Below are 25,993 nucleotides of genomic sequence, written 5' to 3'. Positions count from 1 at the left end.
TTCCCTGCAGCCCAATGACGCCGTGGCACAGAACCAGAATTGCAGTCAGGCACCCTGATACTGACCTTCCCCCAAACCGGGTATTTTTTCGGGCTCCCGCTCTTGGTCTTACACCATGCTGCTTCCCTCAGTCAGTGAGTGCTCCATAAATACTGAGAACTGATTGGCTGATTGATTAGCTAATAAATAATGATGTTTACAGCTTCCTTCCTGAACTCACAGCCAAAGCAACTCTGTTAAATGGCCTCTTTTCCTCCTTTCTTTCCTCCTGGACTTGCTTATAAATTTTGAGACTCATCATGTAGTTGGTCAGGGACGCAATTACTTTAAGTTTCACCCTTTAAAAATGAAAAAAGCAATGAAGTCCGTACCAGAAAATTCCCGCAAACCACATGTGAACCAGAAAACATGCATTGACCCCGATTACACACAATGCTCCAGGGTTCTCTAATCTAATGGTCCATCACAGTGTCAAGAGCTATTTCCCCCTGCTTCTGAGCAAGACGTGCACACAATCCTATAATCCAGGCAGGAGGTGAGCGCTGGGGAGAGATCTGAGGGCAGAGGCTGCTGACAAACAGAGGATAAAGTCTGGGCTGCAGAGATCTCCAGGGTGGCAAACATAATATTTGGGATCCCCAGGAACAGTAGAACCTGGGTGTGTATGTGGCCGGAGCAGCTGGACCAGGATGTTGAGCTGCTTGGGCACCGAGGATGTATCCTTAGGGATCCCAGTAAAACAGACACAAGTCCAAGTGCTCAGAAGCACGGGGGAGAATTCAGAGCAGAAATCTGGAGGCAAGCAGGCCATTTTTCAAGAACATGTTTCTTCTCTGCCTTAGCGTAACGCAGGATTTATTTCTGTATTATTAAACAGTATTAGATAATACACACGTGCATACCTGCATGCGAGTGTACACATCTCTATTTTTTTTCACACATAACCCAGACTCCCAGTTTCCTGGGAGTCCCCTGGTCCTCACAGTTATTGCCACTTCCGTGCCTGCTACAGTCACCAATACTCCTACCATCCACTTATGTGGCCACAGGCAGACAATGGAGGCTAAAGCATTACCAGACAACGAATTCGTGAGGGACGGAAGATGTATAAAGGGTAATTTCCCCAGAAAACTAATTTCATTCTTTCCCATCCTTCTCTCCCAGTGACATCGGAAGTCAGCAGAGACCCGTGAGATCTCAATCATTTCAAATACTTCTGTGGCCGAAACCACACCCGGGGTAACACAGAACCAAGGTATCTGTCTCTTAGCTTGACCTGGCTCACCACGCAGGAGACAGGATCCCAGCTGGCTTCTCTTCCCAGCGAACTTAATAAACTCCCCAGGTCTCAAAAAGCAGCATCTCCCCTTCTTAGTGGGAAAACAGAGATCAATAGACACAGCAGAAGTACTTATGCTTTGTGCGTAAAATCTCCCGGGTCACTGTGACACCCATTCACACACCAAGCTGCCTCCGTCAGCATCTCTGAGGGCATGTGGGCTACTCGGTGGGGATGAGGGTGTAGCAACAGGACAGCAAAAGCAAACCCTGAACCTAGGGTCAAGCAAAAGGTCGACTGGGTTCAAACAAGGTGATGCCACTGACCTTGTTTGCTTAAATATACTAAGAGAGGAGGCCTTCTTAACATGAGGGAAACTACAGAGCAGCTCAAAGTAGGTCAGTGATCCACACAAGGCCTGCCAGGGTCTCCCCAGCAATTGTGGTTGGGAGATAAGCGTTCTCCAGCTCTGCAGCCCAAGTGCCACAAAAGGCCACAGCCAACCCCCTGGGCTGCTTCTACGGGGAAATCTAAGCAGACAACACGGGTACCTAGAAAGAAGAGCCTATTCCATCACCCTGCGGGCAAAAAATTCCACAGTTGCCACAGAAGATGTAAACAAACATGATTACCCCGATTTAGATACAAAGAGGCGCGGGTGGGGCAGGGGGGGAAAGGATGCAGAGAGCCAGGGGGAGGCGTTGGTGGGAATCTATTTCCAGGGGCTCTCAGCACCTGTTTGCCAGCACATCTCTCAAAATAGCATTAAGCAACAAGTTTCTAAAACGGCAAATCTAACGCTTCTTTTCCCTGGGAATGCTTTGTCATGGCTGAGACTCTTACCCCAGAAATCATCTCAGAAGAGCATGTGGGATAAAGCAGAGTGAGTCTGAATGCGCCTGCAGCCACTGAAGCAGCAGCAGCAGACCACGGTGTGCGGGGTGTGGGCTCCACCTCGCAAGCACTCACCATCAGCAGGCTGAGCGCAGAGTCTGGCACCAGCTGCACTGCCATGGTCTCCGATTCCCATGCACGAACCTCCTGCACAGTCAGTCCGCCTGGGCCCTGGGTGACTGCAGAGTGTCCACAGGAACCTGCAGCAAAACGGCCAGAAATCCAGACTCAGGGTGCAAAGGGCTCGGGATGCAGAGCGGCCGCATCTCACAGGGGCTGGCAGGGGAGGTCAGGGGGATGTTGGCAAGAAGGGGTGGGAATGGTGCTTAGGGAGAGAGAAATAAAAAAGGAAAAAGAGGAAGCTGCAGGTTATTTAAAGGTGAGCCCTGCCTAGCTTCCCTAAGCTGTACAAGCACAGAAGCCCCACGAAACACAAACATAAAAGCTTAGAACACAGGATGCTTAACTGATGCCTTAGCCTAGGCAGCAACTCTTCTTTTAACTGACAATTAAAACAAATCATTTCCTATTGGAGATAAATCAATCAGCCCGAATAACACCCCACCCACGCTCCGCGTTCTCTGCATCTCTCAGCAATTCTGCTGCATAAACACGCTGGATATCAACCTACCGCTCGCAATCTGGTCAGTATCTTCTTTCCTGCAGAAAGGTGTGTTCCTCTTGCAAAATCAAGTATCTGGGAGCAAGAGAGTGGAGCCTGACCACGAGCATCAGGCAGTCACTGGAGATCCGCAGATGCCCTCATCATTACCGAGCAGGAACTCAGTTATGAACTGACCCCTTCCACCATCCCCAAATCTACTTTTCCTCCCTAAGTAAAAGGGCAAGCCGAGTTCCCCGTGGGGCTAACATACTTCCAAGGACCATGTAATTACACTGCCTGTTCTGTGAGCGTTCTGATCTCCCTGCCTGCACCACATGTACACGGCAGACAGACACCCTCTACCTCTCTCTCCCTCCCTCCCTCCCGCCCTGCTCCCTCCCTTCCCTTCCCTCCCATCTCTCCACCAGGCTGCCTGTTAGGAATTTTGAAGGAGACTCTCTAGCTTAGGGAGGCATGGGAGGCTAATTTGTAGCAAGGGACACTGCTTAAGACAAGCAAAAAAGGAAATTAGCTTTGAAAATCATATCATGCAGCATTTTCCTGGGAAGATGTCAAAGGAAAAAAAAAAAAGGAAGTCTGCCCAGTCTTGTTATATAATGAGTGGCTCCGAAGGCTTCCCAGAATCAAAGATTTAAGAAAATTAAAGCATCTTTTTTTATGAGCACTGCCAAGCTTATATCTTATTATGGAGTCCATTTTTTCAACTAAAAATAGCAATTACTAATACTTCTGGTAACAGTTTCTCATGTCCTTTTCTGATTTCTCCCTTTACTCACCTGCTGTAATGACTCCATAAACTCCTTAGAATTAACTACACAGTATGAAGTATAGGAACATGGAAAACAATTTTCTAAATAAAAACTGGGGGGAAGAAATTAATAACTTTTAAAAGTTCCTACGGATGGGTATAGCTGTTACCCCTATATAATTTATACTTTTAAAAGCAATTTATTTGATCATCACAGTGCTTGGCATAAAGTAAGTGCTCAAAAATATTAATTGAGTGAATGAAAAGTTTCTTCTCTCATTGTTTATCCTATGGTGGCCCCATGGGTCAAAACTCCCTTCCATGTTGTTGGATTGGACTTTAATGCCCTTGACCTCAGGAACTTCTGAGAATCACTCCCCACTGTCAGGTGCTTGGAAATTCACGGCATGATCTGAGTCACGTGAGTGTGGCTTTGCACCAAGCTGTCAGAACATTCTAGATTTGCTGGTGGGTTTCATAAAAAAATTCAAAATTAACCATAATAATAGTAATGATTTAAGGAACGTATCTACAGGGTTATCTTAACCTCGCGGATAGGTTGCTAAGTGTATTCAGCTGATCTTCGCTGAGTGCCTACTGTGTGCTGTGTTCTATGATAGGCTTTGTAGAAGGTGCAAAACTCAGTCATAATCTCTCCCCTCAAGGCGCTTTTTATCTGGTAGATGTGATGATACCCAAGAATCATTTATGGTACAAGACACTGTGTGATAAATGCTGTAAAGTGACCTAAAATCCGTTCAGGCAGCACAGAGGAGAGAGAGCTTACTTTCAGCTTTAAGAACGTCTTCGTTTTTGAGCTGGAATTTAAGGAATAAACAGAACCTCTTTTTTATGACTCCTCTTTATGATTCCACATGGACTAAGTATTTGGAAAATACAGAAAGCATAATGAAAAAGTGAATATCGGTGCTGTTGCAACTGGCGGATGTGGGCAGAGGGAGGGTGTACCCCGAAGAGGGCCCAGCCCAAGAAGTTCCAGATGTCGAGAAGCCTAAAACACACTAGGGTGAGAGATTTCATGTCAGCTACCAATGTTGGACCTTGGCACACCTGCCTTCCTCTCTCTGTACTTTGCTTGCAAAGCCTCACCCTGAATCTTTGCCCTAGAAGAAAGAATCTAGAGAACAGAGCCTGTAGTAGATCGCACACATGAAGACATTATTGGGAGGTGTCATCTCAGGGCAGCAAGAGTGAAGGAGGTGGGAGGGGATGAGAGTGGGTACCAGGTGGTACCTATGCAGCTGGTCACAGTATAGATGCTCGGTGGGGAGGAAGGGTGTGTCCAGACAGGCATGGAACTTTATTCCCTGGGATAGGACATCAAAGAGAGGAAGTGGGGGTGTGTCACCTGCCTGCTCCTGCCCACCAGCTGACTCTGGCTGGCCAAAGGGACTCCACAGGTCATGAGCTCCCTTACATTTCAGAGTTACCTGGCCAGCTCCTCCAGGTAGCTGTGAACAGAAAGGCATGGCATCTGAGCCCAGAAACAGAGGGACACCCTCAGCCTTTGTGGGTCAGTCAGATGGGACACGGGCACTGGAACTGCTGAAGGTCCTTCCTCAGTGCATGTGATGGAAGCTGGCCTACAGCCTGGCCCACACCCTGAAGGAGGCTGGGATGGCCGGCAGTGCTAGAAGGAGGGAAGGGACAGTGACAGCAGCTGGGCTCCCCACTAAGCACATAGCTAAATCCCGGAGGCCATGGCAGGACCAAGCAAGGCTGGGAGGTATATAAACTGAGTCTGGTGAAAGTATGTATGTTTGCAAAACTTTCAGTGTCAAAAGTTATATCCTCCAGGCAATATTTCCTAATTTTTCCATTTGGGCATTCAAATTTGCTTTGTCTGTACAACTTTTAAGTTACTGTTTTTTATGACAGTCATTCACTTTCTTTTATTATCCTCCTACTAGGAGGATATCCTACTAGGATAACCAGATGTCAGAACTAGGTACCATTCCCCTCTGTGAAATCCTATAGCTCTGATCATCAAGCTCAGAGCAGTAGGTGCTCAATAATATTCAACTGGGCACCAATGGAGATGCTAAAATGTTAAATACAAGAAGAAAGGGCCAACGACAACACCCGGGAAGGGTTGGGGAGAACATGGGGAGTTTGTGAGGAAAACTAGCAGTCTGACAGAGGAGGAGGGAGAGAAGCCCAGAAGTCCAGTGACAATGGTCCCTCAACAAAGATGCCCAGAGCTCTTAGTAGAGCTATAGACCTAGAAATCAAAGTGGAAGGATTGTGGGGCAATCTGTAAGGAAGAGGAGTCAATTAGTGTAAAACAGACACTTAACAAACAAACAGACAAACGAACAAATAGTGAGATATGAGCTATCTAGGTCTTTTCAAGACCTTGTCCAAGAGCAATCAAGATCACAGAACTAGGACATGTGGAGAACAGTAATCCTGTCCTCTAAGTAACTAAGTCCCATCCCTGGCTAATGTTACATCCCACGAAAGCTACATAATTCCTTTCCGTGTAGCTCCTCCTAAAAGCTCCTCAGTTGAAGGACAGTTCAATGTCATACCAATGAAAAGCTGTTGCAAAAAAAATAGCCAATAAAAACCTCTTCTGTATTTAGTATGAAACTGCTGAGTAGACTCACTGCTGCTTGTAAAAATTGCCCCATGTGAGAAATTTCTCTTGGAATTTAGTACAAGGAAAATGTCTGTCCCTCCTGAGTCAGCCTGTGTGACCCATGGCTTTAGCCTCAGAATCCCTGCTGTGCCATTTTACTCTTGGAAATCAGAAAGCTATCCTGTCATCTGCTCTGTGACCCCGGTGGGTAGCAGGAGGCTGAGGTGAAAATCAAATCAAATATTATTATACCTTAGGTTAAGCAGCACATAGTAGGCATTCAATAACTGTTAGCTCCTCTTACGACTCCTTTACATTCGGATAATGAAAATAATGGAACTAATCACAGTTGGCACATTTGGCTGCCAGAATACGCAAAGCCTAATTTTACTTTCAATTAGAGCAGATATTATCATAGTTGACATTATCACTTCCTTGGTTTTTCTCAGCCTTGTTTTTCCTTTTAATTCATAATGTATTACTCTTATTTAGTAGGCTTTTCTTTGTCAGTAAGCCATCTGAAATTCTTTTTTGGAATCAATCATTCTTTCATGTATAAAATGCTCTCAAATAAATTTGGCACACGGTGGAATATTTTGCAGCTACTAAAAGGGCAATTATGAAAACTATTTAGAAATAGGGAAACTGTCTGTCTGAGATATAATGTTTATATGACCATAAAATGATACATATAGTCTAATTGAACCATGTAAATAGTTGTATTTTAAGAGGATATGAATGAACTTCTGCTTTCAGCCAAGATGGAGTAACAGGCAACAAGTTGACCGTCCCACCTAAAACAAACAAAAAAACGGACAAACTATATGAACCAGTACTTTTCAAGATACTGGGCGCAGGACAACAAAGGACAATGATCTACAATACACCGTCTAATTGTCCCAAATTATTGAATTAAGAGTGTTTCCAGGCCACAGAACAGAGAGGGGACCCCAAGAGGAATCAAGCAGATTCCCCAAATTTACGAGACCAAGCTGAGAGTCAAGGGACACCAGGATGGATAGAGTTCACAGGGCAGAGTACCAGAGATGAGAAAGGTACGGAGAGGGAGAAGTTCAGAGATCTACAGAAGGGTCCCTTTGAGTATTCAGCTGAATACTGACCACTGAGAGGAAACTATCAGAAACTGGGGAAGGAACCACCTGAAAGGATTAGAAAGATTGGTGACCAGTGCTCACACAGGGCCAGCAATAGGACCCGTTCACACATCCAGCCAGGAAAGCCTCATAATTCATGGTGCATTAGGTAGGACACTCAGAAAGTTCCTGCCTCAGTAGTGATGAATAATTGGCCATAGATTGATCACACCCCTGAGTCTGCCTAGCAAATCGGAACAGCAAGACATGAAAGCAGCAAACTACTTCCAAGTAAGTTAACTGTGTTCCAAAACAAAGCTAAAGAGCATTTATAGAAACACAAAAATATTCAGCACCCAAAAAGGTAAAATTTACCATGTCTGGCATCTAATAAAAGTTACCAGGTATGGAAAGAAGCAGTAAAATATGACCATTTAATAACAGACAAATCAATCAAATCATCCAGAACTAACACAGATGTTAGAGTTAGCAGAAAAGAACATGAAAAGAGTTATTATAATTTTATTAAATATGTTCAAAAAGTTAAGTAGAGACATGGAAGATATAAAAAAGAACCTATTTGAACTTTCAGAGATTAAAAACTATTCTAATTGAAAGGCAGAGATTAAAAAAAATTTTTTTAAACAAAACAGAATGAGCATCTGTGCATTGTGGGGTACCTTCAAGCAGCCTAATGTACGTGTAATTTGCATCCCTGAAGAAAGGGAGACACAGAAAATATATTTGAAGAAATAACAGCCAGAACTTCCCCATATTACATGCTGAACAAACCCTAAGCATAAGAAACAAGAAGAAAACTACACCAAGGCACATCATAATCAAATCGCACAGTATCAGTGATAAGGAAACCATTTTGAAAGCAACCAGAGGGAAACAATCATATATTACACACAGAAGAACAAGTGTAAAGGTAACATTAGATTTCTTATCAGAAATACTGATAACATAAGTGAGAAGACAGTGGAGCAACATCCTTTAAAAAATTTAAAGGAAAAACCATCATTCAATGATTCTTTAATCCAACAAAAGTAACTTTAAAAAACAAAAGAAAAATATAGACTTTTTCAGAAATACAAAGTAAATAAAAGGCAAACAGATTGGAAAGAAAGAAGTAAAACTTCCCACCCCCCCCAAAAAAAAAAATTCAGGCCCAGATGGCTTCACTGATTACAGCAAATATTTAAGGAAGAAACAACAATTCTACATAAATTCTTTGAGAACATGGAAGAGGAGGAAATATTTCTGAACTCATTTTATAAGGCCTGCATTACCCTGATATCAAAATCAGACAAAGACAATATAAGAAAGGAAAACTAAAAATTAATTATCCCTCATGAACAAGGATGCAAACATTCTAAACAAAATTATAGAAAATAGAACTTAACAATATATTAAAAAGATAGTACATTATGACCAGCCAAGGCTTATCTGAAGAATACAAAGTTGATTTAACATTCTGAAAGCAACCAGTATAATTCATCATAATAAAAAACTAAAAAAGAAAAACCAACAGACGTATAAAAAGCAATTGACAAAATTCAAAATCTATTCCTGATTTTTTTAAAAATTCAGGAATAGAAGGGAACTTTCTCAACCTGACATAAAGCATCTACAACAAATTACAGCTATTATCATATTTAGTGAGAATGACCAAATGCTTTCCCCCTAAGATCAAAAACAGGGCAGGGTTGTCTACTCTCTGGACTTCTCTTCAACATCAAACTAGAGATACCAGACAGTAAATAAGACCAGAAAAGGAAAGAAAACATCTTCCGTTTAGAAAAGAAAAAAAAAAATGATCTTTAGTCACAAACAACTTGATCTCTCATGTAGAAAATCCTATGGAATTTACACACACACACACAGACACACATACACACACACACAAAACCTACTAGAATTAATAAGCTAGTTTAGCAAAGTTGAAGGATACAAGATATATTCAAAAATCAATTGTATTTCTAACACCAACTATGAACAATAGGAAATTTAAATTAAAAATAGAATTTATAATTGCATCAGACAACGTGACATACTTAGGGATAAATCTGACAAAGATGTGAAATGTCTTTACATTGAAAACTATAAAACATTGCTGAAAGTAATTAAAGACAATAAATGGAGAGATATACTGGCCTCATGGATCGGAAAATTTAATGTATAGTGACAAAGCAGATCACTAGTTGCCTGGGGAACAGGGATGGGGTGGGAAGGAGTGGATGCCTAACAAGGGGTAGGCAGGAGGGAGGGATTACCATGGGGCAGGAGGAACTTTGGGGGGTGATGAGTATGTCATTATCTTCATTAGGGTGGTGGCTTCATGGATGTAGAAATGTGTCAGAACTTTTCAAACTGTGTACTTCAAATATCTGCAGGAGGTTATTGCATGTTAATTTTACCTCAATAAAGTTGTTTTTTAAGGAATGTGATGATACGATAATTACCCCCAGAATTAAGTTAGTTCTGTTAGAATGGTATGATTGATTTTTTTCCTGTTTAAAACTTTTCGAATTTTCCTTAAGTTATATTTTCAATACGTAAAATAATGATGTTTTTAGAAATCATTTAATACCTAAATAAGAAGGAAGGCACAGATTGAGGAGCTAGTAGGATCAAGAGAAGACAATGCTGTTTGTTTGTGGCTATGGAAAGCAGAAGAGCCCCGGCTGTGTCTTAAGGCACATAAAAAGAAGCCAGCAAGATGAAAAGACAAAGGGTGCTATAAATCCCAAAGGAATCAAGGGAGAATGGATCCCAGACAGAGGGGTTACTTTTCACCGGAAAGAGGGCTGCGTCTTTCCATGAGATGAAGAGAAAGGTGGAAATGCACAGAAATGTCGAGAAAATGTGAAGGAGGAGTGGAAACAGATATTTTAATCTGCTAAGGAGGGCTTGAAGCACCTTCACTCCATGGTCTTGACCTCAGTAGACAGTCCTCATGTTTCTGCTTCACCAGGATAAAATGCCCTGGGAGACGCTGGTCCCTGGTGGTTCACACGTCCTCTCTCCCCACCCCGCCCCCCATGCCAGGCCCCTCACTCAGAGCTGTTGCCTAACATGAATGCACAGGGCTCCAGAGTGGATGACCACCCACTACAAGGCCTACATGAGGGCATGCTTCTCTTGGACACTCTCTAATGTTTTTCAGAGACCCCGGCCCAGAACCTACCCTGTCCTGCTGTAGCCCAGACCCAGGCTCAAACACCAGGTCTCTACCTGCTCCTCTGAAGCACAACTGCGGATGGTAGCCCCACCCCTGGCCCCCCTGGGCCATCCAGGGGGGTTACAAATGCCTCTCACCAGCAAACACAGTCCCTCTTAGCTCTCAACCAGAGCAAGGAGCCCAGTGGCATCCGATATTGTGCCAAGATGTACGCACAGCCTTCATCTGCCACATCCTTGCTGGGCTGGCTGGATCCACGTGGCTGGCTCTGCCTTTGTCCTCTGCCCAGCATTCCAGTTCCACAAGAGACTCCAACTCTGTCCCCAACCCTAGGTCATGTATCTTCCATGCAGCACAGAGGCCTGGGTCAACTCCCCCAGCCCCACCTACTCCAGGACTCCCCTCCCCAAGGGTCCACAGAATGAAGGTGCCGACAGTCTTGGTGTTTTTGCCACCCCAGTTCCAAAATGCAATGAGCAATACTGCTTAAGGAAGACAAGGCATAGGAAATGGGCAAATCAATACATTTCTTGTAACACCCAAATACCTCCCATTAATGCATTGCTATATGTAGATGTTCACGTTAATTCTTTAATGCTGATTTTTTAAAACGTTACACAAATTACATCCCAAGTTCTTTCATCTAGTCTCAACTACCATTCTTGAAAACCTCTCTCACCTTTAACCACAGGCAAACATTCTGTGATATGTGGATCATGATCGAAATTTTGTCTTTTGCTATTTCTCCCTATAATCCTCATCGATATTGTTCTAATTCCCCACCTTAAGCTCATAATAAATGGCCTTGCATCGGATTATTAAACTATAGGTTACTTCACTATTCTCAAGTGTTGAACATCTATTTGGTTTCTAGTTATTGCTGTAACTATCCCAGGTAATACCACTATAATTTACCTTTGTACAGATAACGTTTGTTTTCCTTTAGATTATTTTCATACAAAAGCTTCCCCATACTAAGTTTCCCAGAATAAAGCTAAAAATAGTTTCATGTTGCCTAAAACATTGCCCTGTTGAAGAAACTGAATCAATTTATAGTGTCATCTCTACTGCACGCGGCACCTTCAGGATTCATCAGCACTTCCTCTGATGTTGACTTATTTAATAGGTGTGTAATCTACTCTGGAACTAGTTTAATTTCTATTTACCTTCTTATAAATGAAGTTAATATGTTTTTCTTTTGTGTGACTTATTTGCTTACATGATATCTGTAAATAGGTGTAGACATATATGCTTGTCTGTGGGAGATTTGGTGGTAGTCTTAGAGATTTTATAAGCTCTTTATATATTTTATCTATTGAATTTCTATCTGCTGCATAAATATATTTGTAAAACATCAGAAACCCTAAAGAACATTTCACAACACTGCCCATGTGACACCTGGCCTTCCTGCAAGAACTTAAAAATATTTTCTTTATTTTGCTGCTACTTTATCTTTGTTTTAATTGTACGGATGTTTGAATTTTATTTTAAAACCTTTGCCCATTTTTTCTTCATAACTTCTCTAATAATCTAAAATGGTTTCTGTCTTTGCTTAAATAAACTCTTTGCATATGACTTAATTTTCTATTTTAATTCTTTCAGGTGAATTTGTTTTTTGCCACATTGAAATCAAATTATTCTAGAAGCATGTATAAAATAATTATGCTCTGTATAATTCTATTATACTCACTTGCCATAGATTATCTTTTCATACATACTAAAAAATATTTCTGCAAGCCCTATTTTATTTCAACGGTCTATATTTTTCCTTCTAATCCAGGGTTATACTGGCTCAGTTGTTTTTTAAACAGTCTATTTCATAATTATTAGTTCTTCATTAACACGTTCATATTTTTGTCTGTCTTTCCAAGTGTACTATAGAAGCAATTATTTTGGGCTTCCCTGGTGGCGCAGTGGGTGAGAATCTGCCTGCCAGTGCAGGGGACATGGGTTCGAGCCCTGGTCTGGGAAGATCCCACATGCCGCGGAGCAACTGGGCCCATGAGCCACAACTACTGAAGCCTGCGTGTCCGGAGCCTGTGCTCTGCAACAAGACAGGCGCGATAGTGAGAAGCCCGCACACTGCAGTGAAGAGTGGCCCCTGCTCGCTGCAACTAGAGAAAGCCCTCACACAGAAACGAAGACCCAACACAGCCAAAAATAAATAAATAAATAAATAATTTAAAAGAAGCAATTATTTTGAATTCTTTAACAAAACATCAGTGACATCACTGGCATTTCAACTGAAGTTGTCTTAAAACTACAAATTAAACAGAAAATAATTGTCGCTTCCATTCGATCTTATCCAGAAAAAGGACATATTTCTCTATGTATTCAGTCCTTTTTCTCACCATGAAAATTTTGTAGATTTTTTGATATGTGTTATATACCGTCATACAAGTGTAATATAATCCAATTTTGTGGCTATCATAAATTGGAAGCCTTTTCTTATTATATTTTTTAGCTGGATAATAAAGGCATTTGAGTATAGGACTTATTCACGTGATCCTATCTTTTGACCAGCAGTTTTTCTCCACTGTTCTATTAACTCTAATAGCTTTGCTTGATTACTTTAGCTCTTGTAGGTATATAATCATAGTTTTCTAATGGACTTCCTTTATTAAATTTTTTTATTTTTTTATTATTATTATTTTTTTTTTTTGCGGTACGCGAGCCTCTCACTGCTGTGGCCTCTCCCGTTGCGGAGCACAGGCTCCAGATGCGCAGGCTCAGCGGCCATGGCTCACGGGCCCAGACGCTCCGCGGCATGCAGGATCTTCCCGAACCGGGACACGAACCCGTGTCCCCTGCATCGGCAGGCGGACTCTCAACCACTGTGCCACCAGGGAAGCCCTGGACTTCCTTTTAAAGCTTATTTCTTTTTTGTACGTTATTATGTGGACAAGAAAATAGAAATCTCTATAAAATAGTCACTATGAAAGCCACTCCATCCTGCCTACTGCCAATGCTGAAAAGAAACTCACATCCACCTTTATCTGTCAGCAAAACTTGCTGACTCTACCTTCAAAACCCCTCCAGAATCCCACTCCTTCCTACCATTTCCACTCCTCCGTGTCAGCAACCCGGCTCTCTCACAGGCATTATTGCAATGGCCTCCTTAGCACAGTCCAAAAGAGAAGCTAGAATAATTTTTGCGCACTTAGGTCAGATACTGTCATACTTCTGCTCAAAAATCTTCCAAAGTGCTGAAAGTTCCCTGCAAAGCCCCAAATGATCTACCTCCTCTCTCTCTGCAACTTAATGAGGAACTCTGCTCCTCGTTAGCTTCTTTCCAGCTACGGAGACTCCACTATTGCTTGAACATATCAGATATGTTCCTGCCTCAGAGCCTTTGCACCTGCTACTGTGGATGACTGGAAAGTTCTTCTCTGGGTATGGGGATAGCTCTTCCTGTTACCTCCTCCAGGAGTTTGCTCAAGTGCTAGATTCTCAGTGATGCCTCTCCTGACTCCCCTGTTTTAAATTACATCCTCTTCCCCTGGGCTTCCTAAGCCTTCCCTGCTTTATTTTTTTCCACTGCACTTCTCACCATGTGACATTGCATATATGTATTTATTTCTCATCTCCCTACCTATCTCCCTCCCATACACCCCTAAACTAAAACGTAAGCTTTAGAGAGCAAGCCTGTTTTGCTCTTTACTGTATCCTGAGCGTTAGAAAGTAGGTGCTCAGTACATAATTGTATTGAATTGTATTGTAGTGGATGAAACTGTTTTGTAGTAGGTTGAGGGTGAATAACTCTGAATATATGTAAATTCAGCATGATTTTTACCTATGATATTAAGTAGAACTTCTTATCATGTTAAAGAACAATATTTTGTTCCTTCTTTTCATAGGTTTGAGAACTGGCGCTCAATTTTATTAAACATCTCATCAGGCAGGTGTAATTTTATATACTATGTCATCCTACAGAGTGTTAATGTATTTCACTAAACATGTCTCCCTTAAATGGTCAAGTAAAATTAATCTCCAGGGATATTCCTAAAAGTACTGGATATATTGCTCAACTGGGCATTTTGCCTTCTTGTGGATACAGACCAACAGCTGATCCACTAGAGAGCAAAAAAGAGGAAATTCTAGTGATTTGGCCAGCAAGAAGCTAAGCAAGATGAAGTGAAAACGCTTCACTGACATATTTCAAATTGACCCCTGTGAATATGTCTTCTTTGTTTGTGTATATAATATTGATTAATGACTGTGTCTGGGTTAGTTGACGGGAGTTCCAGTTATCAACAACTACTTTTATGCAGACAATGTTTCACAGTCATATTACATAGCCCACGAGTTATAATTTCTTTTAACCTCCTTAATGACCTAACTCATTCACCAATGTCTAGCCGTTTCCCTAATCCTTACTGTTTCCTACAAATAAAAGGCCCACAGGTAAGAAGAAGTAAAAGATAGGTTTTAATTCTAACATATCTATCTGTGATACCAGCACAGAGAAGTATTCAAACATTTTAATGAATAAATTACAATTAACCTTTGTCTTTTGATAGTAAAAAGTCTGGTGTTTACTACAGTACAGGATTCAGAATACTTAAAAGCAATCTTTGTGTTTTATTCATACTTGCAAATATTTAAACATCAAATGAAATTTTAACTTGATCAGAAATCCAACTGTTTGGTCAATTATAGGTAGTTTTGATTCATTCCATATCCATGCAATCTCTCACTGCCCAAAATTAACATTATAGGTGTAATTTCTTCCAGTTAAAAGCTGTGTCCTAACAGGTGGCACATGAAGAAATTTCTTCATCATGTCTTAAATATGCAGTGGGAATCTGCCTATTAAAAGAGTGTTCTACCTGACAAACACTACACCTCAGCCAGGTGATCAAGGTCAATGTCAACAGTGATGAGCTATGCTGATAGTATGTACCCTTGACACGATGTGATGAGAGTGGTAGATTATTTCTACTTATATCTTTCTCCCCAGAACCCCTAACTCCAGTCTACCCATGAGAAAAGCACCAAACAAACCCCAATTGAGGGACATTTTACAAGATACTGAACCAGTGTGCCTTAAAAATGTTAAAGTCATCAAAAATAAGAAAAGTCTAAAAAAACTGTCAGAGCCAAGGGGACCCTAAGGAGACATGGCAACTAAGTAAAATGTGCTATCCTGGACGGGAGCCTAAAACAGAAAAGGGACATTTGGTAAAAAACTAAGAAAATCTGAATGACGTATGGACTTTATCTTGTTATGGATATGATAATTATATATCAATACTGATTCATTAATTTTGGCAAATGTCCCATACATATACATTATAAGACATGAATAACAGAGGAAACTGTGTGTGGACTATAAAAGAGAATTCTCTGTGCTATCTTCTCAATTTTTCTACAAATATAACTCTGGTCTAAAATTTTTTTAAGTTTATTTAAAAACATAGAACTGTGAACATGGCTGAAATCTGGCCAAAAATATTAATTATTATGTGATTTATTGTCATAATTGATGATGAAAAAAAGTTCCAAAGCTATATGTGAAAATTCAAGGTAAGTGATAATATGGATTCAGGTATACTTTTCCTATAATTTGGTGATGATGTCAAAGTAATTTTGGCTTGAATTAGGTAGATGATTGTCTTAATATTCCCTGATGCTTATATTTGTGAAAGTAGCCTATCTTTACAAAAATCCAAACAAATAAGATAGCAACACTACTTCTAACTGACAGTTGGAATGTTAGATAAAGAACAGATACGGATAGATCCCACTTTGTAAAAGTTGAGTGCTATGATAAAAACTTTTTCAAAACTAACACTCTCTTTGTAAAGCACACTACCAGTGGATTCCTCAAATCTTGATTTTCGTGCACTATATTTATTTAAAGGAATGCATACAGCAAACAGCAAACTGTGCTATCCAGTTGTGTCAAACCAAAGAGCACCCTAGAACACAGGCGTCAGCCAGCCAAGCAACGACCACAAAGATCAGAGAGTTTCAGCCCTAATTGTACAACTGAAATCAGAGCATCAGGCAGAAGGAAAAATTCCTGCAACTGGACAATAAATGATCAATTCATTGTCATCCCATAGGAACTAACAGGATTGGGCCCTATCAGGTCAACAAGTTGAAGACATACAACTCACAACTTGAAAGTCATCATTCTTTACTCCTCACCCTGAGCTACTGTCAAGATGGAAAAGTCAAGCAAACAGCTGGGAGCAAAGAAAATTTGGGGTTTATAAATTCAGCATTGCTGTGAAGTTGAGTAGACAAACCCCTGCATGGCGATTCTCTGTGAATGTACCTTTCAGGGTTGACTTCCAACTTTTCCCTCACAGGAGACTGGAGACCAAACACTCCCTAGCGATGTGTTTTAATACGAGAGAGAGCGCAAAGGGGTCTGGGAATGAATCTCAGGAATTATTTCCAGAGGTGTAGCTTCTATGACCATGAGCAAATCCACCACTAACATGCTATTTTTAAAAAATGGTTTTATACTTCAAATATTTACTAATGTAAAAAAGAGAAAAATATTAGCATTTCATAGGAATGTACTAAGTATTTCTAATCACCTTCTCAGGAAGAAGTCTACTTAAGAATACTAAAGATATTAAAGGATAAACTAGTTAAATTCACCATATGCAATGTAGGAAAGTTTTCCACTCCAGAGTATTTTTAAAAACAAAATTATACAAGTCATGTGATATAGAAACCAGAAGGAAATTAACCTAAAAATATAAACAATGTAAGAGAGAAGATGTAACGTCTCTGCTAAATATTATTACACTATCTTATGAAATAGCTGACATTAACTACTTTATTTCCATGTTTATCACTTGTTCTTTCATCACATTAATTCCTGTCTTAGTAATGATTTCTCCCAGGGCTGCATATGGGCAGGGCCAGCATTAACATGTAATTTAAATATTGTTTCTACTTTAGAATGAAACCAGATGCTGGCAGCCAGCACCTCATTCTTTCTCTTCGTTGCTAACAGGAGGGACCTAGGAGCCCCTGAGCTGGGCCCAACACAAGAACAAAAGACAGTTCAGGCTAGAATGAGAAAGCCATAGAGATATGTTCATTCCTTACTTTTGCTAGAATAAGAGCTAAAAAAGAATTAATTACACAATGTACAGAGGTGAGCCTCCCTCCCCTTCTGAGGTTTCCCAAATGGAAACAGAAATACAACCTAATCAGTCCCTGAAAAAAAATGCCTAGAATGTTCAACATAAAATAATTGATACCAAATGCCCAAAAAGTCAATAAGTAGATGGTAAATTTCAGACTCCTCCAGCCACATATTGTGAAATGGTCTCAACCATGCAGTTATGTTAAATATTAACGCTCCTATACACCACGTATTCACATAGAATGAGAGAATATATATATAAATGTTTGGGAAGTCTACCTTAATTACTAGAGTTTTGTCCATTTCATCTGTAGCTGCTGCTGGGACTAGGTGCTGATTATGTGGCTGGAATGTGATTAAGACAAAGACTAATTATACGTAACATCTATCCGCCTCTCTCATTTTACATCAAAGTGACCAGACAGGTCTCCTGATGTCCCAGTTATCTGCTCATTAGGGCCCTATAATGCCATTCCCAGGCTGGCACAATTTCTAAAAGAGTTTTGTAAGGAAGATTAGCCCTTCTTTTAGAACCTGCAAAAGGGCAGCACCGCCAAGTCCCCAAAATCCATTGCAAGGAGTTCATTTACATACTGGGTCACAGGACTGCTTCTTCCCAGGAGCACTAGGGCCCCTCTGCGTGGGAAGAGAACTTAAGAGCTCTGGGCAAAGGCATCTGCCAGTCAGGTGGTGTACTGGCTCTCTGCCCAGGACAAATCCCTTGTTACGACCTTGAATGGAAGGCAGGCATCAGTACTGCTGAGTCATCAATCTTGGCCGGTAGTGTGGAAACTCAGGCAGCATCCTTTTTGCTGCTGCACAACCAGTGCTGTACTTCAGACTCCTTCCTATCCAAACCTAACTCCTTAACACAAGTATAAAAAGAAACACTGGCCTGAAGGTCTAGTGCCCAAAGGACCAGAACAAGTGATGGCCTGGTAGGCTTTGGGCAATGAGCTTATCAGAAATGTAATATAATTGATTTTTCCTTTCTGATTCACCCCTTCTTGTTGGCAGGATTCCTGTAGAGACAGGGAAATTCTAGGGGCATATACAGTGGGCAGGAGGTGAAAGTCGTTGGAGTATCTGTAAAGCGGTTGGGACCAATGAGATGAAATGAAATCAATCTGGGATGCTGTTCAACTTTCCCGGGTCCTTAGGTAGTCGGTGCATTGAGATCTTATTGAATAAAATGGGGACAAGTCTAAGAGGCGGGGCAGCAAGAGTGCACTCAGACAGAATTCAAAAAGGTTCTAAGAGGAAGGAGCGGGGACCTGGAACAAGAGGGAGGCATTAGAGCAAACTCCAACTCAAAAGTCAGACTGCCTGCAGACACCTCTACTTCTGGACTCAGAGGCTCAAAATCCATAGTGAGAGTCCATAAAAATCCACCTGGAAGGCCAGCTTTCAAATGTCAGGGGATGTGTTCCTAGCGAGTTTGAATTCCATCAATGATTTTGTAGACAGGGCCAATCCTAAGCAAGGTCTGCTTGAGTCTGTGTCCCCAGCGCTCTAGTGACTCTCTGGTCCTGGGACTCCGTTGTTCTCCAAGTCCCCACACAGGCTTAAGGACCATCAGCTTCAGGACCCCTGAACACCTCTTTCCATGGGAACCCCTCACTCCTCCCTCAAGCTCCCTCCTTCACCACTGTGTTTCTATCCTCTTGGAGCACATTTCCTGTTTTACCACATATCATGCCTAGGGAGCCCACCAACCTATATAACCTTTGGCAGAACCAAGTCTTCAGCCCCTTTATGTTCTTCTGCAGTTCCCTGAAGATGGTGATGCTCAATAGAAGTTTGCAAAATTTATTTAAATCATGAAAATGTGGCCAACATATCATACAAACGAATTGTCTCTAATAGAATTCCAATCTGTGTGACACCTGAGTAGAGTAAAGAAAAACTTTTTGTACCTAGAAGTCTTTTCTTGTGGGACTCATCCGCTTCTCCAGACATGCGTAAACTTGTAAGCATTCTTTGAAGGGTACTTGAGGGACGTAAACCACCAAGAGACTGAAATCACTCTTTGCTCCCTGGAACATAAAATATAAACAATAAAGAATTTTCTCTTTTACATTGAAATTTGACATTTTATGATTCATAATCGTAAATCACAGTACAGTATTCTTTGTCTTCTCCCAACAGTAACTTGAATTTTCAGTAATTCATAAAAATTTTCATCTTCTAGACTACCAAAATTATTACTAATTGTTTATTTTTAGATAGTTAACCTTTTTAGACAATAAGCCCTTGTAGATCAACTTTGCCTACCATTATTTTTGTAAGAGATCTTTCTTGGAGTATAATTGCTTCACAATACCGTGTTAGTTTCTGTTGCACAACAAAGTGAATCAGCCATGTGCATACACACGTCCCCATATCCCCTCCCTCTTGAGTTCCCTCCAAACTTCGCTATCCCACCCTTCTAGGTCATCGCAAAGCACTGAGCTTATCTCCCTGTGATATGCTGCTGCTTCCCACCAGCCAACTATTTTACATTCGGTAGTGTATATATGTCGATGCTACTCTCACTTCGCCCCAGCTTTGCCCTCCCAACCCATGTCATCAAGTCCATTCTCTATGTCTACCTCTTTGTTCCTGCCCTGAAACTAGGTTCATCAGTACCTCTTTTTTTTTTGATTCCATATATATGCATTAGCATATGGTATTTGTTTTTCTCTTTCTGACTTACTTCAGTCTGTATGACAGACTCTAAGTCCAACCACCTCACTACAAATAACTCAATTTCGTTTCTTTTCATGGCTGAGTAGTATTCCATTGTATCTACATACCACATCTTCTGTATCCATTTGCCTGTCAATGGGCATTTAGGTTGTTTCCATGGCCTGGCTATTGTAAATAGTGATGCAATGAACATTGTGGTGTTATGCCTCTTTTTGATTTATGGTTTTCTCAGGGTATATCCCAGGAGTGGGATTGCTGGGTCATATGGTAGTTCTATTTTTAGTTTTTTAAGGAACCTCCATACTGTTTTCCATAGTGGTTGTATCAATTTACATTCCCACCAACAGTGTAGGAGGGTTTCCTTTTCATCACACCCTTTCCAGCACTTATTGTTTCTAGCTTTTTTGATGATGGCCATTCTGTCTGGTATGAGGGGATACCTCATCATAGTTTTGATTTGCATTTCTCTAATCATTAGTGAAGTTGAGCATCTTTTCATGTGCCTGTTCGCCATCCCTTGGTGAAATGTCTGTTTAGGTCTTCTGCCCATTTTTGAACTGGATTGTTTGTTTTTTTGATATTGAGTACCATGAGCTTTTTGTATATTTTGGAGATGAATCCTTTGTCTGTTGTTTCATTTGCAAATATTTTCTCCCATTCTGAGGGTTGTCTTTTTGTCTTGTTTATGGTTTCCTTTGCTGTGCAAAAGCTTTTAAGTTTAATTAAGTCCCATTTGTTTTATTTTTGTTTTTATTTCCATTTCTCTAGGAGGTAGGTCAAAAAAGATCTTGCTGTGGTTTAGGTCAAAGAGTGTTTTTCCTATGTTTTCCTCTAAGAGTTTGATAGTGTCTGGTCTTACATTTAAGTCTTTAATCCATCTGGAGTTTATTTTTGTGTATGGTGTTAGGGAGTGTTCTAATTTCATTCTTTTATATGTAGCTGTTCAGTTTTCCCAGCACCACTTATTGAAGAGGCTGTCTCTTCTCCACTGTATGTTCTTGCCTCCTCTGTCATAAATTAGCTGCCCATATGTGCGTGGGTTTACCTCTGGGCATTCTATCCTGTACCATTGATCTATATTTCTGGTTTTGTGCCAGTACCATATTGTCTTGATTACTGTAGCTTTTTGGTATAGTTTGAAGTCAGGGAACCTAATTCCTCCAACTCCGTTTTTTTTTTCTCAAGATTGCTTTGGCTATTCGGGGTCTTTTGTGTTTCCATATGAATTGTAAGATTTTTTGTTCTAATTCTGTGAAGACTGCCACTGTTAGTTTGATAGGGATTGCAGTGAACCTGTAGATTGCTTTGGGTAATATAGTCATTGTCACAATATTGATTCTTCTAATCCAATAACATGGTATATTTCTCCATCTGTTTATGTCATCTTTGATTTCTTTCATCAGTGTTGTATACTTCTCTGAGTACAAGTCTTTTGCCTCCTTAGGCAGGTTTATTCGTAGGTATTTTATTCTTTTTGTTGCAATGGTAAATGGGAGTGTTTCCTTAATTTCTCTTTCTGATTTTTCATTGTTCGTGTATAGGAAAGCAAGAGATTTCTGTGCATTAACTTTGTATCCTGCAACCTTACCAAATTCACTGATTAGTTCTAGTAGCTTTCTGGTGGCATCTTCAGGATTTTCTCTATATAGTATCATGTCATCGGCAAATAGTGACAGTTTTACTTCTTTTCCAATTGGTATTCTTTTTATTTCTTTTTCTTCTCTGACTGCTGTGGCTAGGACTTCCCAAACTATGCTGAATAAGAGTGGTGAGAGTGGATATACTTGTCTTGTTCCTGATCCTAGTGGAAATGCTTTCAGTTTTTCACCATTGAGTATGATGCTTGCTGAGGGTTTGTCATATATAGCCTTTATTATGTTGAGGTAGGTTCCCTCTATGCCCATTTTATGGAGAGTTTTTATCACAAATGGGTGTTGAATTTTGTCAAAGGCTTCTTCTGCATCTGTTGAGATGATCATATGGTTTTTATTCCTTAATTTGTTCATGTGGTGTATCACATTGATTGATTTGCATATACTGAAGAATCCTTGCATCCCTGGGATAAATCCCACTTGATCATTGTGTATGATCCTTTTAATGTGCCGTTGAATTCTGTTTGCTAGTATTGTGTTCAGGATTTTTGCATCTATGCTCATCAGTGATATTAGTCTATAATTTTCTTTTCTTGTGATATCTTTTTCTGGTTTTGCTATCACGGTGATGGTGGCTTCGTAGAATGAATATGGAAGTGTCTCTCCCACTGCAATTTTTTGGAAGAGTTTGAGAATGATCAGTGTTAGCTGTTCTCTAAATGTTTGATAGAATTCACCTGTGAAGCCATCTGGCCCTGGACTTCTGTTTGTTGGAAGATTTTTAATTACAGTTTCAATTTCATTACTTGTGATAGGTCTGTTTATATTTTCTAATTCTTCCTGGTTCAGTCTTGAAAAATTGTGCCTTTCCAAGAATTTGTCCATTTCTTCCAGGTTGTCCATTTTATTGGCATACAGTTGTTTGTAGTCTCTTATAATCCTTTGTATTTCTGCAGTGTCAGTTGTGATTTCTTGTTTTTCATTTCTAGTTTTATTGATTTGCATCCTCTCCCTTTTTTTATTGATGAGTCTGGCTAAGGGTTTATCAATTTTGTTTATCTTCTCAAAGAACCAGCTTTTAGTTTTCTTGATCTTTGCTACTGTTTTCTTCATTTCTATTTATTTCTGCCCTGATCTTTATGATTTCTATCCTTCTACTGGATAAAACTTTGGGTTTTCTTTGTTCTTCTTTCTCTAGTTGTTTTAAGTGTAGGGTTAGATTGTTTATTTGAGATGTTTCTTGTTTCTTGAGGTGAGACTGAATTGCTATAAACTTCCCTCATAGAACTGCTTTTGCTGCATCTCATAGGTTTTGGGTCTTCGTGTTTTCACTGTCATTTGTTTCTATGTATTTTTAAATTTCTTCTTTGATTTCTTCAGTGATCTCTTGGTTATTTAGTAACACACTGTTTAGCCTCCATGTATTTGTGGTTTTTACAGGTTTTTTTTCCTGTAATTGATTTCCAATCTCACAGCATTGTAGTCAGAAAAGATGCTTGATATGACTTCAATTTTCTTAAGGTTTCCGAGGCTTGATTTGTGACCCAAGATGTGATCTATCCTGGAGAATGTTCCGTGTGCACTTAAGAAGAAGGTGTATTCTGCCCCACTTTTGGGTGGAATAGGCTATAAATATCAATTAGATCTATCTGATATATTGTGTCATTTAAAGCTTGTGTTTCCTTATTTATTTTCTGTTTGGATGATCTGTCCATGGTGTAAGTGGGGTGTTAAAGTCCCCTATTATCGTGTTACTGTTGATTTCTCCTTTCATGGTGGTTAGCATTTGCCTTATGTATTGAGGTGCTCATGTGTTGGGTGCATAAACATTTATAATTGCTATATCTTCTTCTTGGATTGATCCTTTGATTGTTATGTATGTCCCTCCTTTTCTCTTGTAACAGTCTTTACTTTAAAGTGTATTTTATCTGATATGAGTATTGGTACTCCAGCTTTCTTTTGATTTCCATTTGCATGGAATATCTTTTTCCATCCCTTCACTTTCAGTCCATATATGTCCCTAGGTCTGAACTGGGTCTCTAGTAGACAGCATATATTTGGGTCTTGTTTTTGTATCCATTCAGCCAGTGTGGGTCTTTTGGTTGGGGCATTTAATCCATTTACATTCAAGGTTATTATCAATATGTATGTTCCTATTACCATTTTCTTAATTGTTTTGGGTTTGCTTTTGTGGGTCTTTTTCTTCTCCTGTGTTTCCCGCTTAGAGAAGTTTATTTAGCATTTGTTGTAGAGCTGGTTTGGTGGTGCTGAATTCTCTTAGCTTTTGTTTGTCTGAAAAGCTTTTGAGTTCTCCATCAAATCTGAATGAGATCCTTGCTGGGTAGAGTAACCTTGGTTGCAGGTTTTTCCTCTTTCATCACTTTAAGTATATCCTGCCACTCCCTTCCGGCCTGCAGTTTCCACTGAAAAATCAGCTGATAATCTTATGGGGATTCCTTTGTATGTTATTTTTTTTTCCCCTGCTGCTTTTAATATTTTTTCTTTGAATTTAATTTTTGTTAGTTTGATTAATATGTGTCTTGGTGTGTTTCTCCTAGGGTTTATCCTGTGTGGGACTCCCTGTGCTTCCTGGACTTGGGTGACTATTTCCTTTCCCTGTTAGGGAAGTTTTCAACTATAATCTGTTCAAATATTTTCTCAGACCCTTTCTTTTTCTCTTCTTCTTCTGGAACCCCTATAATTCGAATGTTGGTGTGTTTAGTGTTGTCCCAGAGGTCTCTGAGATTGTCCTCAATTCTTTTCATTCTTTTTTCTTTATTCTGCTCCTTGGCAGTTATTTCCACCATTTTGTCTTCCAGCTCACCTATTCATTCTTCTGCCTCCGTTATTCTGTTATTGATTCCTTCTAGTGTATTTTTCATTTCAGTTACTGTGTTGTTCATCTCTGTTTGTGTGTTCTTTAGTTCCTCCAGATCTTTGTTAAACATTTCTTGTATTTTCTCAATCCACGCTTCCATTCTATTTCCGAGATTCTGGATCATCTTTACTATCATTACTCTGAGTTCTTTTTCAGGTAGATTGCCTACTTCCTCTTCATTTATTTGGTCTTGTAGGTTTTTACCTTGCTCCTTCCCCTGTGACATATTTTTTTGACATCTCTCCTTTTTTTTTTTTTTATAAGTGGGATTGAGTTCCTGTTTTACTGGTTGTTTAGCCTGAGGTTTCTAACACTGCAGTTTGTAGGCTATTGGGTAGAGCTTGGTCTTGGTGCTGAGATGAGGAACTCTGTGAGACCTCACTTCCATGAATATTCCCTGGGGTCTGAGGTTCTCTGTTAGTCCAGTGGTTCAGACTTGGAGCTCCCACCACAGGAGCCTCCGCCTGACCCCGGGCTCACGAATCTAGATCCCGCAAGCCACATGGGGTGGCAAAGAAAAAAAAAAGAGAACAAAGTAAAAAATAAAATTAGACTAGGAAACTAACAGATATGTTAGAAAGAATGTAAAGATAAAAATATAGGTGAATCAACAACTGGAAGGTATATCAGTACCACAATAGTAAGAGGAGGAGGGAAAAGAAAGAAAAAAAATGGGTGGGGGGGGGAAAGGCCTTGGCTGTGGAGGGTGGGGCCCAAGCAAGGGTGAGGTTTGGGCAGTGGGTGGGGCCAATCTTGGGGTCTGAGGTTCTCTGTTAGTCCAGTGGTTCAGACTTGGAGCTCCCACCACAGGAGCCTCCGCCTGACCCCGGGCTCACGAATCTAGATCCCGCAAGCCACATGGGGTGGCAAAGAAAAAAAAAAGAGAACAAAGTAAAAAATAAAATTAGACTAGGAAACTAACAGATATGTTAGAAAGAATGTAAAGATAAAAATATAGGTGAATCAACAACTGGAAGGTATATCAGTACCACAATAGTAAGAGGAGGAGGGAAAAGAAAGAAAAAAAATGGGTGGGGGGGGGAAAGGCCTTGGCTGGGGAGGGTGGGGCCCAAGCAAGGGGGAGGTTTGGGCAGTGGGTGGGGCCAATCCTCAGGACCCACAGGGCTGGAAAAGGCCCTGGGGGCTCTGGGGGATGGGGCTTAGGCTCAAGGTACAGAATGGGCCCAGACGTGTCCCCCATCCCTGGTCTCAGAGGGCAGGGGACCTCACCTGGGAGCCCAGCAGGCTTCCTGGGCTCGAGTGGGAGAAGCAAACGCCCTCTGTTCCTCCCCTGCTCC

The sequence above is a fragment of the Neophocaena asiaeorientalis genome, unplaced genomic scaffold, assembly GCF_003031525.2.
Source record: "Neophocaena asiaeorientalis asiaeorientalis breed wild unplaced genomic scaffold, Neophocaena_asiaeorientalis_V1.1 scaffold889, whole genome shotgun sequence".
Taxonomy (NCBI): Eukaryota; Metazoa; Chordata; class Mammalia; order Artiodactyla; family Phocoenidae; genus Neophocaena; species Neophocaena asiaeorientalis.
This window is presented reverse-complemented; position numbering follows the sequence as displayed.